This window comes from Callorhinus ursinus, unplaced genomic scaffold (genome assembly GCF_003265705.2).
Source record: "Callorhinus ursinus isolate GAN/ISIS: 27379988/994484 unplaced genomic scaffold, GSC_fseal_2.0 scaffold77, whole genome shotgun sequence".
Classification (NCBI taxonomy): Eukaryota; Metazoa; Chordata; class Mammalia; order Carnivora; family Otariidae; genus Callorhinus; species Callorhinus ursinus.
The window spans coordinates 2,597,409-2,617,259 of record NW_027397139.1 but is presented as its reverse complement, the minus strand read 5'-3'; positions in this window follow the sequence as shown (position 1 = coordinate 2,617,259).

Genomic DNA, 19,851 nt, shown 5'->3' with positions numbered 1-19,851 from the left:
GCAGGAAATATCGTGTGTGTGTGTAAAATATGCATTCTGTCCAGGGACATGTGTATAAGGATGAGGAGGACTAGATGTGTATTCACCAGGATGTTGAAGGAGGGGAGGACGAACAGTTGAGACTCACCTGTGATCTTTATGGGGTGAATATATTCAAGCATTATTTAGGAAATTAAGAATTCATTTTAAATACATCTTGTAAAGATGCAAGAATGGAAAAAGCAGGTATGGGAGGCATTTTGGGAAAAGTGCCAACATTTCACATGACTGCTCCGTGTGGCAAAGGCCAGCCACCAACGAGGAGCTGAGTCCTGCCAACAACCACACAAGTTTGGAAGTGGGTCTTTCCCCCGTCGAGCCTTCAGATGAGACCCTGCCCTGGCCAAGCCCTTGAGTGCAGCCCATGAGAGGCCAGGAAGCAGAGAACCTAGCTAAGCACCCTCAGATTCCTGACCCACAGAAACTCAGATAGTGAATGGTTTAAGCCACTAAGTTATAAGACTCCCAATCTTTTTTTTAATTCACTTTTTTTTATTAATGTGACAGAGGGGGGGAATATGAACAGGGGAGAGAGGCAGAGGGAGAGGGAGAAGCAGACTCCTCGCTGAGCCAGGAGCCTGATACAGGGCTCGATCCCAGGACACTGAGATCATGCCCTGAGCTGAAGGCAGACGCTTAACCATCTGAGCCACCCAGGTGTGGGTGGCTTAACCATCTTAACCACTCTTGACCATCTCAGCCACCCAAGACTCCCAGTCTTAAAGAGAACTTCGACATGGTTCAGATCCCCACAATTGTTTCCAAAGAACTGGACAAACTGATTCTCAAAGAACTGGATAAACTGATTCTCAAAGTCATGCAGATAATTGAATTGTAAGGGAAGCCAGACCAGAATGTGCCAAAACGAACGGCTGGTTATTGGGCACATGCTGCCTGCCGGGCACGGTTCCCTAAACCAGCATGCCATCGATGCCCGTGGGTTTTATCTACTTCCCTTTTCCCTGGAGCCTAGCCCAGGGTTTGAATCCCAGTTATGACACTTGTCAGGACAGTGGCCGATCCCTCGGCTCAGATCTCTCAGTGTCCCGCCTCTGCAAAATGCGGTTAATCGGGCACCCCGTTTTGAGGGTTGTTGTGGGAATGAACGAGTTAATATTTAGAAAGCCCAGCCCGGAGTAAGCGCTATGCAAGTGTCAAATCAATTCCTTTGAAAGTTTCCAAAGGCTTCATCCCAGGATACCAGCAGGGGGCAGCAGAGACCCACGCCTTCGTCCAGTATTGGCGTCACCATTTTGAAAAACCGCAAGCATTTATTGAGCACCCACTGTGTGCCCCGCACTGCTCTGGAGGCTGAGGGTGGTGGTGAAGAGAGACCCCTGGGCTCTCTGCTGGGACACAAAAGACACCCTGTCCAAATTTCTTAACCTGTCCCTTAAAGCCGTTGGGGTCAGCCCCACCTCCCGTCAGGCCTTGCTCCTTTGTAGGCTGAATGCGGCCCGGCCACCCGGCCTTCGCCCTCCTTCCGGTTCCGGGTCCTAAAATGCTGGATTGGGACGGAGGCACACGTGATCTTCTGAGCCCAGACAACAGCACTGGCCATCCTGGAGAGGGAGGTATTAGCCATGTCCTAGTGGCGGAACAGGGGCCCTTCGGCTCAGAAGACGCAAGCAGGGTGCATGGTGATCAAACTAGGGTACTATGGGTTAGGGTTAGGGTTAGGGTTAGGGTTAGGGTTAGGGGACGTGCACTCGCAGGACCCACTCTGGATTCCCAGGACCTAATGAGCGGAGTCAAGGCCTGCTTGCCCTCGGGCCGCCTCTTTCTCTCTCCAAACTTCAGTTTCCTCATCTGTAAAATGGGATTCTTGATGGTATGCACCATCCAGGACTGTGGAGACCATCAGGGAGATTAATTAATGCACATAAATAACAGTCATCGTCATTTTCATGTAATATGACGAAGGCAAAACAGAACCATCTCCTCCCAAATCAGAAAAGCGAACTCTCAAGACATCACTACTACTGGATTCGGGCGTCGACAGCATTGGTTGAGCACCTGCTGTATGCTGCACACTGTATAGGTACTGGAGGCCCCACAGGACACAAAATGCACAAAATTCTCCGTGGGGGCTTCCAGCAAGGCGCCCCGCCCCCAGCTCCGCCTTCTCTCCGCCCCCTCTCTTTCCTGAGCCTACCAGAGTGAGGTGGAGGTGGGGGTGATCTACATATTCATGAGCTCACCAGCCAGTCCACAGCCGGAACTCGGGCCAGTCTTTAGAGCCTTAGTGAGAGATGCACTAAGTAATCCTTAAAGGGACTGTAACGGCATGTAGAGAAAGGAAGTCTGGAACTTAGAGTGACACATACCTGCCTCTCTTTGGAGGTCTATACAATGCAGGATGGGGTGTGCCAGGCATAGAAACCGGCTCAGACCAATAGCAGCGAAGGAGCTTTGCCATCCTGGGTGAAGTCCAGGGATAGGTTTCGAGTTGTCAGTCCCTAGCCAGCACTTTACTCCAGCACCGGGTTTGCCGCGTTGCAGCTAGAACTTCAGCACCGGGGGTCGTGGACAGATCCAGGGCCTGGACGGAGGGTCCTGAGCCGGTGGGGAGACGGTGTGCGGCGCGTTCTGGGGACAGGATCCAGAAAGAACCCTAGGCCCTCAGCCAGCCCAACAGGAACAAGGGCCTACTCTTTCCCTGCCTGTCTGCCCCCCATCAAAGCCTCAAATGAGCCCAGCTCTTGATCCAAGAATCCACCTGCCATCGCCAAGCGGACGTTCCTCAGGACGAAGCTGTGCCTGGTCCAGAATCCCGCTCCTCCACGTCGTCCCCATCTCAGCACATGGCAGTGCCATCCTTCCAGGGGCTGGGGCCAAATATCTCTCAGGTTATCTTTGACTTCTTTCCGGCTTGCTCTCTCCACGTCCAATCTATAAGCAAGTCCTGTCCCCGCTGCTTTCAAAATTCTGTATCAACCTGTCCACTTCTCGCCCCTTCTCTGCGTCCACTTGGTCCAGCCCCCATCATCTCCCGCCTGGACTAGCGCAGTCCCCTCCGCCCCGGACCCTGCTAATGCCCTTGCTCCCGACCCCCGGTCCGTCCTTCCCAAGGCGGCCACCAGAGGGCGCCCGTGAACACCCGAGTCCGATCCCGCCCTCCTCTAACCACAGCCCTCCAGGGCTCCCACCTCCCTGGGGTAAAAGTCCTCCCTGAGGCCCCCAAGACCCTGCAGGACCTGCCCCTGTCCCCTCCCACCCTCCTCTCCCCCTCACTCACTCTGTTCCAGCCCCATGGGCCTCCTCATTGTTTCTCCAACACTCCAGGCAGTTCCTGCCCCAGGACCTTTGCATAGGCTGTGTCCTCTACCTGGAACCCTCTTCCTCCAGATACCTGCCTGCAAATTATTCTCACCTTGTTCCCACACACAGGGGTAGCCTTGGGGGAGTGAAGGTGGGAGAACTTAGCAGGGGCCTGACTAAAGGTGTCACAGTCTCTGGAGACCCAGTGATGATGTTGATCTTTACCTTGAAGGCAGTAAGGAGCCATAGGAGGATTTTACCTGAGGGAGAGGTGAGGCATGCACATCTGCGTTTTTACTTTATTTTTTTTTAAGATTTTATTTATTTATTTGCTAGATAGAGAGAGAGAGAGTGCAAGCAGGGGGAGCAGCAGGCAGAGGGAGAAGCAGGCTCCCCGCTGAGCAAGGAGCCCAATGTGGGGCTCGATCCCAGGACCCTGGAATCATGACCTGAGCCGAAGGCAGCCGCTTAACCCACTGAGCCACCCAGGCGTCCCTCGCATCTGCGTTTTTAAGTCTTTCCCTGGCTGCTGTGTGAAGAACACAGTGCGGGGAGAGCTAAGTAAAAAGAGGAGGCTCATGCTGGCTTCCAAGCAAGAAATGGTGTGGCTTAGATGAGGCCAGAGCTTCCCAGAATTCCCCTCATCAGAATTTGTCACCTTTGTCATTTGAATATGAATATATAGGGGCGCCTGGCTGGCAAAGTCAGTTGGGCCTCCGATTCTTGGTTTCAGCTCGGGTGGTGATCTCCGGGTCATGGGATCGAGTCCTGTGTTGGGCTGCATACTCAGCAGGGAGTCTGCTTGAGGATTCTCTCCCTCTGCCCCTCCCCCCCACTTATGTGCACAGGCACACACTCTCTCAAATAAATAAATAAATAAATCCTTTTAAAAATAAAAAATATGAGGGCGCCTGGGTGGCTCAGATGGTTAAGCGTCTGCCTTCGGCTCAGGTCATGATCCCAGGGTCCTGGGATCGAGTCCCTCATCAGGCTCCCTGCTCAGAAGGGAGTCTACTTCTTCCTCTCCCTCCGCTGCTCCCCCTGCTTGTGCTCTTTCACTCTCTGTGTCAAATAAATAAAATCTTTAAAAATAATAAAAAATAAAATATGAATATATTTATTTTAATGTGTATTAATATTTAATGTATACATTAATGTAATTGGTTGTATATTAATATTTAATTATATGTTGATATATACATTAATCTAATGTTCATCTCCCCCAGCATACTGTGAGCTCCCTGAGGGCAGGACTGGGGTCTGCCTTAGTCTTGCTATGTTCCCCAGGGCTCAGTACCGGATCTAGCATACAGCAGGTGCTCAATAGAAGTCTGATGAATCAACATATGAATATCTTATGCCCAGAGCCCTGGCTAGGAGGTATCTGACATCGCATTGGCTCTCACAGCAAAGTTGCAAAGAAAACGTCATCGGGCCCATTTTACAGATGGGGAAATTAAGACTCAAGGAAGGGAAGGGGTTTGCCTAAGCAGATGCAAGCAGACACAAATGAGTCTTCTAGTGGTCTTGGAAGGTCTCATTCCACAGAAGGTGGCATTTCGGTGGGGCCTGGAAGGGTGAGGGTGAGGGTCAACGGCTGGAACAAGGGCCCCGGCTACAGGAAGGCATGAGCAACAGTTAAGCCATGTGGTTGCAAAGGATGAAATCAGCGGGCAACCCTACGGGAAGATCGTGTGGGGCTGAGAGTCAGGGAGGAGGTCCTGAGCTAAGAAGTCTGTCCCATGCAGAGAATAGCGCTGTGCACAGCTGATTTCATGGATACAACCCCCCTTGGATCACGCCATCCCTTGAGTGCCATAACCACGAGAGTATGGCAAAGATAACGGTGTCACTCCCATGGTTAGGTTACTTTCCTCCATCTTGTGTTTTTTTCTCCAATTGTAGTAAAATGCAGGTAAAATAAAATTTATCATTTTAGCCATTTTTAGGCATACAGCTTACTGGCACTAAGCACAATCACACAATCTATAATATAAGCATTTAGTGCTATAATTTTTCATCTAAGTCATGTTTTAGCTGCATCTCATAAATTTTGATATGCCGTATTTTCATTTTCATTGAATTAGAGGTATTTTCTCATGTTTTATGCTTTCCTTTTTGATCTGGGTTATTAAGAAGTTGGTTGTTTAATTTCCAAATATTTGGAAATTTTTTTCATATATCTCTTTGATATTGATATATAGTTTAATTTTGTTATGGTCGAAGAACATAATTTGGGTGACTTGAATTCTCTTAAATTTATTAAGGTTCTTTTCACAGCCTATGGTCTCTCGTAGGGGGATACGGTCCCCCTATGAGAGGAGAATATGAATATAAAAGAATATGGTCTCTCGTGGGGGATGTTCCATGTGAACTTGAAAAGTTGTTGGATGGTGTGTTCTGTACGTGTCATTTCAAGCTGGTGGACAGTGTTATCGAGCTCTTCCAGAATCTTGCCGACCTCCCGTCTCCTCTTCCCATCAATTGCTAAGGGAATGGTGTGGAGGTCTCCAAATATAATTGTAGATTTGCCAACGTCTCCTTTAAGGTCTATCTGTTTTGATTTCTTATATTTTAACTGTTCTTAGATGGTTTTCTGATTGTATGTGCTTAGCTGCACACACATTCCGGATCAGCCAACTGAGCCCATCATCAGCATATGCACCTTGCCACAGTGTCTGCTTTGTTTTAGTTTAATGTATCCACTCCAGAATATTTTAACTTAGGCGTTTAATGTATCCACTCCAGAATATTTTAACTTAGTGTTCTCTTGTACATTTTCTCCATCCTTTATCTGTCTTTATATTTGAAGTGAGTGTCTTGCTAATCATGAAATTTTTTTCAGCATTTGTTTGCTGAAAACCCTTCCTTTCTCCTTCATTTTCAAGTGATACTTTCATTGGGTATAAAATTCTGGGTTGACGGTCTTTTCCCATCCACAAGATAGCCCTCCATTGTCTTCTTGCCTGTACATTTTCAGATGAGAAGTCTGTGATGATTCTTTTTTTTTTTTAAAGATTTTATTTATTTATTTGACAGAGAGAGACACAGCGAGAGAGAGAACACAAGCAGAGGCAGTGAGAGAGGGAGAAGCAGGCTTCCCACTGAGCAGGGAGCCCGATGCGGGGCTCGATCCCAGGACCCTGGGACCATGACCTGAGCTGAAGGCAGACGCTTAACGACTGAGCCACCCAGGTGCCCCATCTGTGATGATTCTTAATGTCGGTCCTCTGTGCATAACACATCTCTTTGTCCTCAGCCCCCTTCGGAATTTTTCTCTGTATCTTTAACTCTATGCATTTTGAATATGACGTATCCGAGTATGTGTTAGGGGGATATTCATTCTGTTTGGTATTTTCTGAGCTTTGGGACCTGTGATTTAATGTCTTTAATTTTTGAAAATTATTGGCCATTCTGTCTTAAGATATTCTTCTGCCTCTTTTTCTTCTTCTGGGATTCCAATGACACATGTGCTAGGTCATTTGATCCTGTCCCACAGCCCTTGGATGCTCCTAACCTGTCTGTGACACCTCTTTAATATTTGGTTATCTTTTTAACAAAGAGATAGCAGGCTTTAGGCTTGATCTCTGGTCAGAGGTGGGTAAGATTGAGGTGTCTAGTGCATTTATCTTTATAGCTGACCTTGACTCACGGCAGCCTGAGTAGTGAGTTATACTTTTCTCTTTAAATACATCTCAGTCTTGGGGCGCCTGGGTGGCTCAGTCGCTAAGCATCTGCCTTCGGCTCAGGTCATGGTCCCAGGGTCCTGGGATCCAGCCCCACGTCAGGCTCCTTGCTCCACGGGAAGCCTGCTTCTCCCTCTCCCACTCCCCCGGCTTGTGTTCCCTCTCTCGCTGTGTCTCTCTCTCTGTCAAACAAATAAATAAAGTCTTTAAAAATAAATAAATAAATAAATACATCTCAGTCTTTTTATATAGTTTAATTGAAAGAAAAATGTCTGCTAATATACGGACAAAATGGAGAGGCCGAGTGACAGAAGGCTGAATGGGGCTTCCCTAATCTAGCCTGCTCATTTGGCAGCTGGGGAAACTGAGGCACAGAGTGGGCAAAGATTTGTGGACCTGGGCCCTCTGCCCTTGGTATTGGAGGATAGGAAGTGGGGGGGCTCACAAAGATCTGGGCCCTGGCCCAGCTCAGCTGCGGCTGAGGCTTTGGGCTGGTCCTCAGGGGTCAAACTGTAGCTGACCAGCCAGGCCCCTGGGGCCAGGAGCGTAGGGTGTGTGACCCAGCAGCCCCACAGCCTGGCCCGTCAGATCGGGGTATGGCTGGTCTCCCGGCCTTTCTTGTTCTGTCTGTGTGTTCACGTCTTTCTCTGTTTCAGTTTGTCTCTCTGTCTCTCCTTGTCTCTGTCTCTCCCCGTCCCCCACCTCTCCCTCTGTCTCTCTGTCTCTGTCTCTCTCTCTCCCTCCCTGCTTGTTTGAAGACTGCCTCCCACATCTGCCTTCCGCCAAGGCCCGGGCTCTGACCCGCCGTCTGAATGCCTTACTCCAACCGCACATCTGTGGGGTGATTGTCTCCTACAACCACAAGGTACTGAGGCAAATTATAGTTACGGGCGGGGGCCTCCATGTGGGCGAACCGCGTCCGCTGGGCTGGGCTGTGCTGGGTGAGGCAGCTGAGGCTGAGGCGTGGCCTCACTCAGGCCCTGAGAGTGGGTGCCCGGCCCCTTGCCCCTCCCCACCCCTTTTGCCAGACCTGCATCTTTTGTGGCAAGATGAAAATGCCTTTTGTGAAAGTCAGCAGGAAATGCCATTGTTGGCAAAACGCTGGCCCATTATTTATTCACTCACTCATCCATCCAACAAATATATTACTGAGCGTCCACTCTGTGCCAGGCACTGTTCCAGACACTGGGGCCAAAGCAGTGAATAAGATGGACGAAAAGTCTTTGCCCTCCTGGAGCTGAAACTCCGCCAGGGGACGCAGACAAGAGATAAATAATCATGATAAAGAACAACAAAGGCGGGAGGGGAGCAATTTTAAACGGGAGGGGGTCAGAGGGAGCCTCCCTTTGGAGTGGACATCTGAGTTGAGACCTGAAGGAGGTGAGGGAGGTCGGGGGGTGGAAACGCGGCCCTCCCACATCTCAGGGGTGAGCTCTACCTGCCGTGTGTCCCTAGGCTCCTGACCGGACTTCTCTGAGCCTCAGTTTCCCCATCTGTAAAATGGTCAGCAAACAGGTCTCCTGTTAATAACGAGGTTCGAGTAACTGGGTCTAATCCACATGCCCGCCCTTTGCCAGCAATTGCGAGCCCACCACACGCACAGCCCTGTGCTGCGTGACGCGGGAGTCCCCGTGAGGGCTCAGCTCCTGGTCCTGTCTTCCGCGGGCCCCCAAGCTGGGCACAGATATTCTCAGTCCTGTGCTCGGGGCTGGGGCCTGGGACCTGTGGGTCACACGGGTGTCTTCTTGTCGAGGAAAACGTGGCCCTAATCAGGCCCCTCAGGGTGGGAGTTAAGAGTGTGTGACCCAGACTGTGGGCGGGGCGGGGCTATCTCTCTCTCTAATTCTCTCACTGACTCTCACTCTCTCTGTCTCTCCATCTCTGTCTCTCCCTTTGTCTCTGTATCTCTGTTTCTCTTTGTCTCTCTCTAACTCTCTCTTACCCTTAGGGGGAGGTGGGGAATGTCGGGCTGGGTTTTGAAGGATGCATAAGAGTCCCCAGGTAATAAAAGAATGAAGGATGTGCCAGGCAGAGGGAATGCAGGGAAGCCAGGCCCACTCCCCGGGGCCTTAAGTGGGGGACACTGGGAACCATGGTGGGTTGCAGGCAGGTGAGAGAACCAGTCAGAGCCCCATTTGAGGAAGAATGGTCCAGGTCGTTGGGGGACAGAGCAGAGAGGGTAAGCCTGGGCAGCCATGTTCCCCCCTGTGCCGCCCTGCGCGTGCAGCCCCTGCAGCTCCACAAACCTTGCCCTCTCTGCCGGCTCCTACTCAGCCAACTGCAAGGCCACGTGGAAACCCAAAGCCAAATGCTTTCCAGCCAGATGCCCTCCCGGCCATTCCAGAGCACGTGGGCAGCCCTCGCTGGGCAGTCCTTCCTGCTTCCAGCCCTCCTCCTGCCAGCGGGGGGCCAGGACAACTGACCCACACAGATCAGGGACCCTCTCATTGAGATTGCGCATACACTCGGCGCTCCATAAATGCACAGCAATGATTAGATTATGAAATGAAAAGACTCTCCCGGGCTTACCTCTCCTCAGAGGTTGGGAGAAGGAAGGAAAAACGGGAAATAAAATGACAGTAACAGCCCCTTCTATGGGCTTTGATGTTTGTTTGGTCTCCGCCCCCCCCCCCCCCCCGCCCCCAACCTCAGCGATTCTCTGCCCTTTTCCAGACAGGGAGCCTGGACCGCAGAGACGGACAGCCACTTGTCTGAGAGCACCACAGCCGGAGACCGGCACCCATCTCCTCCTCCCCAGATCCAGGGCCCTGGTGTCCCACCCCTCTTCCCATTTCGCATCCAACCTCTCCAAACTCACCCTCCGCCGGCCCACGGCCTCAGGCCTCGGGCCTGTTCCCAGGGCGACTGGGATGGGGCGGTGGGTGGGTGGGAGGTGGCTGGGCCTAGGGCCTCAGGACCCCAACTCCCTCTGGCCCCAGGTGCCCCTCCCCGATGGAGCCGACGGGGAGGCAGAGAGGCGGGGGGCCGCCAGGACGAGCCACACTCCTTCCGGGGGTGGGCGGGGGGATATTCCCAACCAGAGCCTCATTCACAAATCCACGCTCGGGCTGGTCGCCGCCGCACGCGCGCGCACACACACACACGCGCGCGCGCGGCCTGCGACGGCCTCCTGGGGCTGTGGGTGGCCCCTCGGCGGGGATGGCCCGGCGTGTCTCAGATTAGCGCGTCCGCACCCCTCCCGCCCTGCCCGGCGCTCCCCGCAGCCCGCGCGCCCCAGCTGAGCCGCCGCACCCTCTTCGACGCCCCCCCCCCAGGAGGGCCCTGCGGGGGGCCATGGGAGCCGGCTTCCCGGACCCGCACCCCCGGCGGCCGGCCCGGCCCGCGCTGCGCTCCGAGTGAGGCGCCCCGGCCGCCCGCGCCCCCAGCCGAGCATGGAGGTGCCCGGGCCCCCCGTGTCCAGCAAGCCGGGAGAGACCTCGGTCAAATGGCAGCTCTGCTACGACGTGACCGCCAAGATGTGGTGGATGGTGAGTGGGGCGCCCGGCGGCCGGCGGCCGGCAGGCGGGGGCGGCCAGGGGCCGGGGGCGCGCTCCGGCCTCTGGGGCTCGGGGACCCCTGGGCACCGGGGCCGGGGGCGAGGCAGGAGGAGCTGCGGCCGTGCCATCCTTCCGCGGCCCTTTGCAGAATGGGGAGAGGTGGTCGCGAGGGGGGAAACCGAGGCCAGACAACGGAGAGGACCGCACGCCCGAGTCTCCCACCTGGAAGCGGGTCGGAGGCTGCCCGGAAGGCGCCCGTGTCGTGGCCCCGGAGGGCACCGCAGGCAGCGTCCTCTTGGCAGGTCGGCAGGGACTTAGCCAGAACGGAGACCTGGCGATGGCCTGGCCGCGAATCCCGTCGCCCCCGGAGGGCCTGTGGCGGGCAGTTCTGAGCACAGGGAGGGCTGGGGGGGCTGGTGAACCCCCAGATGAGCTGGCCAGGGCTCTGCCCGTTTCTGTTGCCCCCTGACCTCAGGGAGGGAGTGGATGCCCTGCAGCCTCCACCCTTAAGACTGAGTACCCTTCCAGAAGCTTCCAGGGAGTGTGACCAAGGTCCCTGAGCTAAGATCCGGCAGATGGGGCAGGGTGGGTGGCAGAGGCTCGGGCTGGAAGTGTCTGAGGCTCCCACTGGAGGCCAACACTCCATTGTCTGCCCCACTGTGACCCGTCCCTGCAACCCTCCAGAGCTGGCCCATCACCCATAGCCAGACTCTGAACGCTTCCCTCAACAAACAGTTCAAGGTCATCCAGACCTGGGTTTGGACCTGGGCGTGCTATGTGGCCTTGGGTCGGTGGCTGACCCTCTCTGGCCCGCAGGTTCTCCCACTGGGAAAATGACTTGGGGCCTGGATGTCTCAGGCCCTTCTGCCAGAGCTCTGCCGGCCCCTGAGGAGGTCGGGCACGGGGGTGGGGATGGCACCTCATAAACTGCCACGACCCCCGCGACCTGCCGCCCCTCGGGTTCATCTGACTTGGGTGGATTGGGGGAGTGGGAGCTGTTTCCTCAATGTCAGAGTGTCGCCATCTTGGGATCCACGAGGACAGATTGTCCCCACGTTTCTGGGGAGGTTCATACGTGGGTTTCATGTTTCATTCCTCATTCGGCCAACATTTACCGAACACCTACTGTGTCTCCAGCCCTGTTCGCCTGCTGGGGACACGGCAGTGACTCGGACAAAGATCCCTGTCCTCTTAGGGCTGATGTTCCAGTGGAGGAGACAGAAAATAAAAATATCAGTGCACAAAGTAAGACAACCATGAATGTGGAGAGGGTTGTAAGGATCTAGAGAATTTGAATAAGACTGGGCAATCTAGGAGGGCTTCACTGAGGAGGTGACATCTGATCTGAGACCTGATGAGGTCTGAATGAGACAGAATTCATTAGAAGAGAAGGGGGAACAGCGTCCTAGGTAGCAGAACAGCCCATGCAAAGGCCCTGGGGCAGCACTGGGCCTGGCCTGTTGGAGGAACAGCGAGGAGGCCCATGTGGCTGGAGCAGCGTGAACGAGCAGGAGAGAAGAAGGAGGGGAGGGCAGGTTGTGCAGGGCCCTGGGGGCCGCGGGGAGGACTTGGGCTTCCACCCTAGGGAGCTGGGTGCCCTGGAGGGCTGTGGGCAGAGGAGGCCTGTTTTACATTTTTTAAAGCTCCCTTGGGCTTCTGTGGGGAGAAGGGATCGTCCGGGGCTGACGTGGCAGCCCGAGGGGGAGCCTAGGGCGGCATCCAGGCCAGTGATGATGGGGGCCTGGGGGTGGGAGGGAGAATGGCGGGAACTTGACAGTCAACTTGAAAGCTCAGATAACGGAGGGACTTGCTCAAAGTCCCGCAGCGAGTGGAGGGCAGAGCCAGGAGGCAGAGAAGAGGCGTGCGGCTAGAGACCAGAGGGGAGGGTATCGAATCCCCATTGCCCATCTCCAGGGTCCGGGGAAAGTCATGCAGAATTGGCAGTACGAGACACATGTCTATGCAAACTTGAGGTCTTATCAATAGAGGTAGGAGACCCGATGCAGGGGAGGTTTGGACCCAGTAAAAAATGAGTCAGGGCAGGTATCAAACTGGGGCATATCTTGAAGAGGAAGAGGTGGGGGCTCATTGGCCTGCAGGGAAAGACCGAGAGAGTCTTTGGGCTTCAGCCCAAACACAAGACACAAGACAACCAAAACATAAGACAACCGGGCAAATTCCGTCAAATTCGCCATGTTCTCCCTGATCTTCGTCTGGGCTCAGCCCCAAGCTGCGTCATCTGGGACCCCCCAAATGAGGTCAGCCCCAGCCCCACCCACGAGCAGCCCCCAAACAGAAGAGCTGAGACAGCCAAACCCCAGATGGGTCTGAGATCTGCAGGCTGGGCCGCCCTTGGGCACAGGAAGCCAAGGAGGGCCGGTGGGAGGGTCTGCGCGGCCCTGGAGGGCAGAGCTTGACATCTGCAGACCTCAGCTCCACTTCGGTAAAGACCTTCTCCTACCTGGGTGAAAGGTAATGAGGCATCCCAGACAGGAGGCAACCAAGCCCCAACTGGTGGGAATTCCATCCTCCGAAGCAGAGTGGATCAGACGGTTCTGAAGAGGTCCCTTTGTGCTCAGAACATCAGAGCCCCCAATGTGGCTGAGGGGCACCAGGCAGCGTTCAAAATGTGGGACTGAGGGGTAGAGGGATTCCAGCCTCGGCCCCCAAGTCCCAGGGAGCCTCAATGTCTCCATAGCCAGAAGAGGCCCAGTGCCCGGGCTCCAGAGACGCTCGGGGCCCTAGGAAACGTTTTCATTTTAACTTCTTGCGCAATCAGAGGGAAACAGTAAATATGATAATGACAACTATATAGTCATGATCCAGCCTAGGTACGTAACAGTCATCTTTAATCATTTGATTTCCATGGAGGACTCAGAAGTGTGTCAGGCCCTCAAAGTCCTCACGAAGCCAAGTTCATCATGTCTCTGCTCATTTGGTCCAAGACCAATCCACGCCACCTCCCTGCCTCCGTGTCCTCTTCTGCAAAACGGGGCGGGCCGTGAAGAACAGAGCCTCCTCCGGACGAAGTTCTGCAGGAAATCCGGTCAGCTGATGGCCGGGGAGGTATCTTGCAAACTGTGAAGGGCTGTGCCCAGGGCCGGATCCTGGTGATATGCATGCAGCTACAGCAGGAGAGATTGTGGTCAGATTCCAAGAAGACTTCTGAAGCCTTGCTGCCCTTTCAGTGAGTGTGCGCTCCAGCCACCGTGTGCCAGGACCCCCCAGCCCCCGCCCCCCGCCTGGGCTCTCAGTCCAGTACAGGAAACAGTAAGAGAGAAAAGGAATAAATGCATGAGACTATTTCAAATGGGGAGGAGGGCTGTAGGACTTCGGAAGAGGGTAACAGAAGCCGGGTGGGCAGGGCAGGCCTCTCTGAGGAGGTGACATTGCAGTCCGAGTGATCTCAATGGACCAAAGGTCTGGGGGCCCAAAGCTCAGCACGTGCAAAGGCCCTGGGGCAGGACCGAGTCTGGTGGGTTGGGGGGCGGGGATGGCGAGGAGGCCCGTGTGGCTGAAGCAGAGTGAAGAGGGGAGGCAAGGAGGGGTCAGGGGTAGGTCGTGCAGGCCTTGTGGGCCTGGCGGAGCGGGGAGCGGGGAGGCTGGGCTTTATTCAAAGGGCACTCGGGAGCCCTGGGAGGGCTCTAAGCAGGAGAGGGCCTCCCCCATCTGCCTGTCTGTGAGCGCTGCCGGCTACCTCCCCCGCCGTGTGCCCGGCGCTGGGGTGGGGGGTCGGGGGGTGCACAGCCCGCCCGGCCGCCGCCCACTCTGCCCACATCTGAGGCGCCGAGGAGCCGGACAGTCTGCTACAAACCACGGAATGTTTCCCGGAGCGCTGGGGCCGGGAATGTCGGCGGCGGGGCGGGGGGGGGGGGGGGGAAAGGGCGGGGAGCCATGGAGAGGAGAGTCGGGGAGACGCAGAAGGCAGGACCAGGGTGGAGGGCGGACCCCAGCATCGCCGGGCGCCGATGGTGAAGCTGTCATCCACGACTGGGTACCACGATGCCCCTCGCTTTATAGATGGGGAAACTGAGGCACAGAGCCATGAAGGGACTCGTCCCCAGAGCTGAGGAGAGGCAGCGGTGGGACTCGAACCCAGACCACTGGGCTGCAGAGCCGGGGCTCCCTGGCCAGCCCCTAGTGGATGAGTCAGGGCAGGAGTGAGCAGACTGTGAGAGGGAGCGAAGGCAGCAACCACCAGCCAGCCTGGCCCCCAGTTCAGCCCGACACGAAGCTGACAGCTGGGGGCACCCATCAGCCGCCATCCACCAGCACTTCTCCTACTGTCTAGAAGTCCTTCCTCGGATGCCACCTGGGCTCCCCTTGCTCCTTTCTTCTCCGGGGCAGACAAACGCAGCATTGAGACTCTCCCCTGGGGGCACCTGTGCCTGCCCCTCCCGGAGAGGGATAGAGCTGGGGCGCCGCTCATTCTAGAAGTCATCAGAGAAGGGAAAGCCGCAGCCCAGAGAGGGTCAGCACCTCCCCCAAGGTCACAGAACAACCCGCTGTAAACTCACAGCCCTGAACGGAGACCTCAAGATAACAGCCCGTCCAGAGCCGCGGCGAGCCTCCCACCTGCCGTCTCATTCAATCCTCCTGACAAGCCTAGGAAGAAGGAACTGCTGTGATCACAATCTTATGGGCGGGGAAACTGAGGCCGGGAGCGGGGCAGTCACCATACGGGGTTGAGGAAAGTGACCAGGGTGCCGTGGTGGTTCAGAGCGAGCAGAGAGGTCAGCGTCTGGCTCTGCTGTCTGAGAACGGATGATCTGGGAGGCTGCATTGCCGGGTGGCGTGTGCTGCGCCCCAGCCCCATGCTATGTGCTCGTGAGGTAGTGACGCGGTGCTTTTGTTCACCTTCGCGCTTGGTGGCCTTGCAAGCCTCCAAGGGCCTGAAGGGCAGAGCAAATGGCAAGGTGGAGGCACCTGGTGCTTTGATAGAAACTCACGGAGCAGAAAAGTGGCCCCTGGTCAGGGGGTCCCTGGAGAAGGTGGCATTGGGGGCTGGCCTGGAAGGATGCTAAGGCTTTCAACACAAAGAGATTGCAGGCAGGGCATTCCTGGCAAAAGGAACCGCTCACACAAAGGTGTGGTGGTGGGAATGTGCTGGGGCTGACAGAGCTTAGTAGGGAGAAGGTGACGTAGGGGTGAGAGGTGGGAGCAGTGCGGACCTCGAATGCTGAGTTGTGGAGTAGGGGCTTTCTTTCCAGGGCAGTAGGGAGCCATGGCAGGTGTCCGAGCAGGGAGCAACATGGCCAGATCTAAGGCAGGTGTGGGGTTTGAAATGGGGACCAGGAGAGGATGGGAGCCGTGATCTGGTTAGATCAAGGCCAGGACCATGGAATGGACAGGGGAGAGACCCCAGGCGGGAGAATGCACAGAACTTGGGAACCAACAGTCCACGGGGAGTGACAGGGAGGGAAGAGGCAAGGTCAATGCTCAGATTCCTACCCCAGGGATGGGGAGCAAAGGTGGAATTGTCCATGAGATGGGGACACTAGGTTTGAAGAGGTCTAGGGACCCTGGAGGATCCTGGGGGGCGGGGTATGTTGAGTGAGGTGTGGAGAAGTCCCCTGGGCCTTCAAACGGCGCCTGGTCCCTCTTTTGTGATCAATAATTCCTTGTCAATGGCGTGGAGGAAAGGAGAAGTGAGTCCAGGGAGGGATGATGGGTGGATGGATGGATGGATGGATGGATGGACGGATGGGTAGATGGATGGACAAATGTGTAGATAGAGGGATGGATGGATGGATGGATGGATGGATGGAAAAATGATGAGTAGGTGGATGGGTAGATAGAGGGATGGATGGATAGATGGGTGGGTAGAGGAATGGGCAGATGGGTGGATGGATGGATGGATGGATGGACAGAGGGAAGGATGATGAGTAGGTGGATGGGTGGAGAGAGGGATGGTGGGTAGGTGGATGGGTTGTTGGAAGCTAGAGACAAATGGTTGTCCTGAGTGTATGGGCAAAGGGCTCAGCACAGCCCCAGGAAGCCCCCGGCTCAGGCAGGGGAGGGGAGCCTCAGGGTCCCAGAAACCATACCAGTTGCCCCCACAGTTGTCTCTGAGTGGGGCCCTCCCACCCAAGCCCTCTCCTCGGCCCTCACTCCCCATAATCGGCTTTGGGATTTGATGTTCCTCTCCACACACACACATGGCCCAGCTCTGGGGGGCCCACCGCAGGCAAATCAGTGGAAAATTAAAATAGTGCCTGTGTGCCGGTGATCGGCGGCCTCAGCTGGGCCACTTAATGAGCCCTTTCTGGGGATTGTTACCAGCTGGAGGTGGCTGGGGGAGGGGGTCAGCGCCAAGCCACCCAATCTGAAAGGGTGAGGGAGGGGTGGTCCCTGGAAAGAGCGCTGCTGGGGAGGGGGAAAAAGCCATAGGGTGGTTGTAGTTGGGGGGGGGGGCGGGGAAAAACATGCCCCTGGGCTCTGGGGATGGACTGGGGATGGACTCCCCTAGGCCTCCGCATCCCTGTGGGTCCTCTCAGGATCTCTCCCTTGCAATACCTCCTGCTGGCCAGCTCTTTCTCCCCCGTGTTGCCTGGGTAGCTCCAGCTCATCGTTTAGGTCTCAGGTCCATGTCACCACCTCCAGGAAGCCCTCCCAGACTAGGCCACCTCCTCCAGTCACTTATTCTATAACCTTATCTTCTGGATATGCAAGGGTTAACAGCAAGACCGCCACGTTGCCACTCACCTGCTGTGTGTCCTTGGGCAAGTCGCTTCCCTCTCTGTACCTCATTCTCCTCACCTATAAGCCGGGATAATAATAATCCCTTCTTCATAAGGCTGTTGAAAGGATTAAGTGAGCTATGAAGAGCCAGCTGGTATGTGTTGAGCCTTTATTATGTGCCAGGCAAAACCGAGTCTGGTCACCAAACCCTTGCAATCCCATTTTAGGGGTGGGGTCGCTGAGGCCCCATACCATCACTGTGGGCCTGGACCAGCACAATCTCTTCTGCTCTGGACGCCCCCACCTCGGGCTGTGGCTCTCTCTGGTCCCCACAGTCCCGCCTCCCCGCAGTGGCCAGCAGAGGGCGTCTGTGAGCACCGGAGTCAGGACCCCCTCCTCTGCCCAAGGCCCTCCAGGGCTCGCACCTCACTCTGGGTAAAAGTCCACGTCTTCCCTGAGGCCCCCAAGGTCCTGCACGACCTACCCCGTCCCCTCCCTGCCCTCCCCTCCTCCGCGTCACCTCTCGCGCACTCTGTTCCAGCCACACGGGCCTCCTCGCTGTTCCTCCAACAGTCCAGTCAGGTCCTGCCCCAGGGCCTTTGCACGGGCTGTGTCCTCTGTTTCATATCCCATTGTCCAAGTTGGTTTTGTATCGTTCCTCTGTTCTCAGATGGCACCTAGGAAACCCTCCCTTCTCAACTAAAGTAGGTCCTTCCGCTGTTCTGTCTCTGGCCCCTCCCCCATTATTCTCACTAATGCAGTAAGCACACGTTGAGATGATACTCTGTGTATTTCTGTATCCCCCACTTGACTGCAAAATGGGAACAGGACTTCCGCCGTGTTCCTCTCTGGGTCCCTAGCACTCAGCACTGGGTGTGGCACACGGCAGGTGCTGAATAAATGTTTATTGGGTAAATGAATGAATGGATGAATAAATATCTTACAAACAATATGGGACAAAACGGTTACTTGAGCTCCGATCTCTCCAAGCTCAGGACCTTCACTTCCCCCTGTCCTGGCTGACTTAATGATTCTTTTTAAATAGTATGTCATGGATTCCACTCTGGTTATTTTAACTTTCTGTTTTTAAGAATTGGTTATATATGGAATAAGGCAGATCCAAAGAACAGAAATAGACCCCAACACATTTGGGGGCTTTTCCAATTGGTGGAGAAATGACAGATTCTTCAGTATATTTTTAAGGAAAAAAAACCCCATATGTTTTATTTTAGAATAATTTTGGATTTAGAGAAAAGTTGCAAAGGTATCATAGAGAGGTCCCATATACCCTCCACCCTGATTCCCCTAGTGTGAACATCTTTCTTAATGGTATACTGTAGCTTACTGTCTGATACCGAATTATGAATCTTTTGCTCTGATTTTTCTGGCTCTGCCATTGGAGCTGTTTCACAGGGCTCCTGTGGGTAGGACAACTTTTTAGCCATTGGGGGGGAAAAAAACTTAAATTGCTTCCCTATATCATATCACCCACAATATGCATTACAAATGGGTCAAAGATTTAGCTATTTAGAAAATGAAAACATAAAATACTAGGAGAAAATATGGGAGAAACTGCTTATAGAAGCAGAGTGTGAAGGCCTTTCTAAGCAAGAACAAAGCCCCAGAGACCATGAAAGAAAGACTTAAAAGTTTCATTACATAAAATCTAAAATTGTATGCCTGGCAACAAGTCCAGAAAACAAACAAACGTGAGAGAAATATTTGCAACATACTTGCAAAAGATTTTTACCGGACCACAAATATGTAAAGAGCGTCTACAAATCAATAAGATTAACAGAAAAAAACATGCAAAGGACATGAACAGACCATTACAGAAAAGACTTACAATAGATAAAAATGAACAAAATCTATGAAAAGATGTTTAACTTTATTCATAGGAAGAGACATTCATGTTAAAACAACAATGGGGTATCTACCATTCAGATTGCCACGAAGAGTGAAAGTCTTCTTGTACACTAGCTGTATGGGCTTAGGGCACTGATTCTCAACCAGGAGTGATTTCAACCCCAGGGGATACTCGGCGATGTCTGGAGACATTTTTTATTGTTATAACTCAGGGGAGGAGACTACTGGCATCTAGTGGGAGAGGGTTAGGGATGATCCTCAACACACTAAGTTGCACAGAAGGCCTCCCCCCTGCAAAGAATGATCCAGCCCAAAATATCAATTAGAAAGCAAACTCTTTTCTGTACTATTTGTGAGAACATGTCTTTTAAAGGTAACTTGGTAACATCTGCCAAAATGTTCAGTGCAACAAATGGGTAAACAAAATGTGGCCTATCCATACAATGGAATCCAGCCTTAAGAGGGAAGGGTCCCTGACACCCTCCACGACATGGAGGGACCCCGAGGACACTGGGCTCAGTGAGAGGAGCCAGACCCAGAAGGACACATCCCACAGAACCGCACTCCCTGGAGGTCCCCAGAGGAGTGTCCCGTCCACACAGACAGAGAGGAGAGGGTTGGAGCCGGGGCTGGGGCAGGGGGTGGGGAGTCCGTGCTTCGTGGGGACAGAGTCTCCGTGTGGGGAGATGGAACGTTCTGGAGACGGAGGGTGGGGGTGGTCTCAGGACAGTGTGAGTGTGCTTCATGCCGCTGAGCTGTGCACTTAAAAATGGTTAATATGGTAAATTATAGGCTATGTATATTTAACCACAATTTTTAAA